This window comes from Myzus persicae, unplaced genomic scaffold (genome assembly GCF_001856785.1).
Source record: "Myzus persicae strain clone G006 unplaced genomic scaffold, MPER_G0061.0, whole genome shotgun sequence".
NCBI lineage: Eukaryota > Metazoa > Arthropoda > Insecta > Hemiptera > Aphididae > Myzus > Myzus persicae.
Window position 1 is genome coordinate 3,487 of NW_019100741.1, and position 3,258 is coordinate 6,744.

General features: G+C 26.8%; 1 long non-coding RNA gene across 1 annotated transcript in view; it reads left to right on the forward strand.

Moving 5' to 3' along the window:
* Positions 1 to 2,447, forward strand: part of LOC111042768 — a 5,232-nt gene extending 2,785 nt beyond the window's left edge. The window contains exons 3-4 of the long non-coding RNA XR_002605508.1: positions 2,062 to 2,115; positions 2,425 to 2,447. This is a non-coding gene — a long non-coding RNA (uncharacterized LOC111042768). The remainder of the gene's footprint in view (positions 1 to 2,061; positions 2,116 to 2,424) is intronic.
* The last annotated feature ends 811 nt before the right edge of the window (positions 2,448 to 3,258 follow it).

Sequence of the window (3,258 nt, forward strand, 5' to 3'; positions counted from 1 at the left end):
GATAATTTTTTTTATGTGTAAAGGCATTGCATTATAATAATTAGGACCTAAATAATCAATAAAATGTTGACCAAAAGATTTTTTACAATAAAATACTTTGACATCAAAGGCCATCAATTCGCGTTTTTTTCTCATATTTTCCATAAGAAAAAAATTTTTATAATTTTTTATTATGTGCATAATAGATACCTTTTTATATACACTCTCGACCGGTAACACATTCAACAGCTTGAAATTTTCACTAGTTGAACCTATTAAATTATTTCTAGTTATATTATTACATTTAATATTAGAAAAAATACATATAATATTAATAAAATAAAATGTACACAATTTCGGACATTGTTCTTGAGGAAAGTGGAAATCCATTGTTGGATATTTTTTTACATGTAAAGGTGGGGGTTATTAAATCAGTAGATCGCCACACTATTACGTAAGTATACTCTATATACTATCACGTATATCGTATATACAATTAATAACACTGCAAATTTAAAAGTAAATAACAACTTATTGTTAATTTAATCGTAAATATGATGATTACTTAAATGTAAGACTATAAAAGTGATTTTTGACTATTGTTTTAGAAATACCAAATTAAAAAAGAAAATAGTTAATGATTAATCTTTCATCAGTAAATGAAAAATCTATATTATTAGTCGGTCAAATAATTCAAATGATAATTCCTCAAATTAAAAAAATATTAAATTACCGTTAATAGTGCAACAGGAAATTGAGTAAAAGTGTTATTTTTATGTCATCCTTGGTTATTTTAAATGTTCCCAGAATGGAAAAATATTTTTAATAGTTATAAGTAACGATTTTAATGTGTTGTAAATGGATATGACTATATATTAGAGAGAATTGAAATAGTCAACAACAAGAAGTTTCCAGGAGCAGTAAAAAGTATAGAAGATCTTGAAGTTAAGGCTCCCTGCAACTATTTATTAAGGATCTAATTTATTTCAACTCAATCCACACCTCTTTTCGTCGTCTCGCTATGACACGATCTGTATTGTAGTAGTATTGTAGTAGCGTAAATGATTATTTTTGTGAGTGCGAAGGTATATGAACAACGCTCAGAGTTACATATTATTATTGAATAAATTACAAAATATTAAGTTGTTTGTTTCTGAGGATAAAAATGACTTCACAAGAATGCGGATAACACTCTGTCGATTGAATATTTTCAAACAATTATTTTTTGAATTGATAAAAATAACATTCTACAGAACATATTGAATTAACATTTTCATTTAATTTTAAAAAACATTGAATAATGTTTTGCAAGAAAACCCGTCATTTTTATAAAGATATTCTTTCAAATAGAAAAAAATTCATGTGAAACGTGTGAAACATTTGAATGGACACTTCCAATTATTGTAATAAATAATAATAATAATAATAATATATGAATATGTGTCGATTTAAAAAAAAAAACTAAGTCCTTCCAGAAAAGTAGACAAACATCCGTTGCCGAAAAAAAAGATGATGTAACATATAACGCAATTGATTTTTTAGCAATTAATTGATTTATTGGGAACGTATTTACAACTTAAAGTAGAATCTGCAAGTCGTCATATTTAAACTACATAAACACTCATAAATTATCTTATTTATTTAATAGACTTTGTTATGGCATCGCTTTAGATTAAATTAAACTTCAAGCTGTAATGGAAAATATTTCAATTCGGATACTAAATATTTAAGTATATACAGATAACTTATTTGGATATATTATATTGTATTCATTTTCTCAAATATAAATCATCATTAAAAGGAGGAATACTAAACACGTACATAGTGATTTTGTGTGCCTCGGTGTCCATAATACTCAGTTGCATACGCTGCCTGAGTGTACGCACCAGCCATTGTTGCTAAGTCCCGAGTTAGTGACCACTGACCATTCAGGATTTTAACCAACAAGTCCTAGCTACACATACACTTACAAGTGTTGAAACTAAGCTTTCCCAAATTACAAACAACTTATGGTCATACTGATTAATTTGACTAAAAAGTATAAACAAATATTTTTGTGTAGCATAATTTATATTTTTATAGTGAATACATCTTATGATGATATTTCGAGGGGCGAAATTTTAAATGGAAATCTCCGTAAGTATACATTATAAGTTATTTACATTGTTATATTCAAATAGTAATACAAATACAAATACACATTAATCGCGCATTAAAATAAGATGTATTATTGTATTAATGATAATATTCGAATATTCGATCCATTGCTGAAAATTGTGGTTGATACTTCATGGTATCGCAGGCTAACTTAATAATTTAATTACAATCACATACTTAACGTTTACATTACTTACACAATATAAAAGTATGTGCAATTGATTCTCTTGAAATATAAAAACAGTATCAAACTGAGATATATCAATAATATAATTTTTCTTTTAATAGCTACTTATTTTAAAAACAAAGAAGTGAATACAAGTAAGTATACATAACTAATTATTAATAGTGTTATATGTTAATATTTTATAATGTTTTATGTGTTGATATATGATTAAATATATTATAATAGATAGTACAAAATATATAAAAACGCATTAATCATCTAACCTAAAATGTATTAATGATAATACGTCGAGACATTCAGATAGATAGTATGGATAGTAGATTTCACATACTTATTTTATATTACAATTGATTATTTGAAAAGGACCTTATATATGTATATGTATATTATATTATATTTCTACATCGGGGAAGAGTAAAATTAATCACCTTGAAGAATATGATAAATTATATTTTTGTTGCATTTCTTATTAATACAACGTTGGGACATACTAGTACCTATGCTAAATTATTACTACATTTTTTTTTCTTATAAAGAGAAGAGGCTTCAAATCTTAGGTTATTAGCCTGACATTAAATTTGTACATAGTATTTTTCTTAAGAAAAGTTGCTACATAATATTTTCAAGTACTTATAAGTTTAAATTTTTTTAAGATATTTGTGGTACTCAAAAATGCTGTTATTTTTTATGTTTGACTTTCGTTTAGCGCTTCTGCTATGGTATGTGGCATATTGAGGTCGGTGCGAGTTGGGGAATATGTGAGCACTCCTCCACAATGTGCTTGATGGTTAATGCAGTGTGGCAAGACTCCCATACTGGTTGGGGTTCGATACTGATTAGATATAAGCGGGTATGGAAAGAGTGCCCGATTCTGCTGCTGGCGTTTGCAATATCTTGGCGTCGTTTAAAATTAGGAGGATTATTAGAATTTTAAT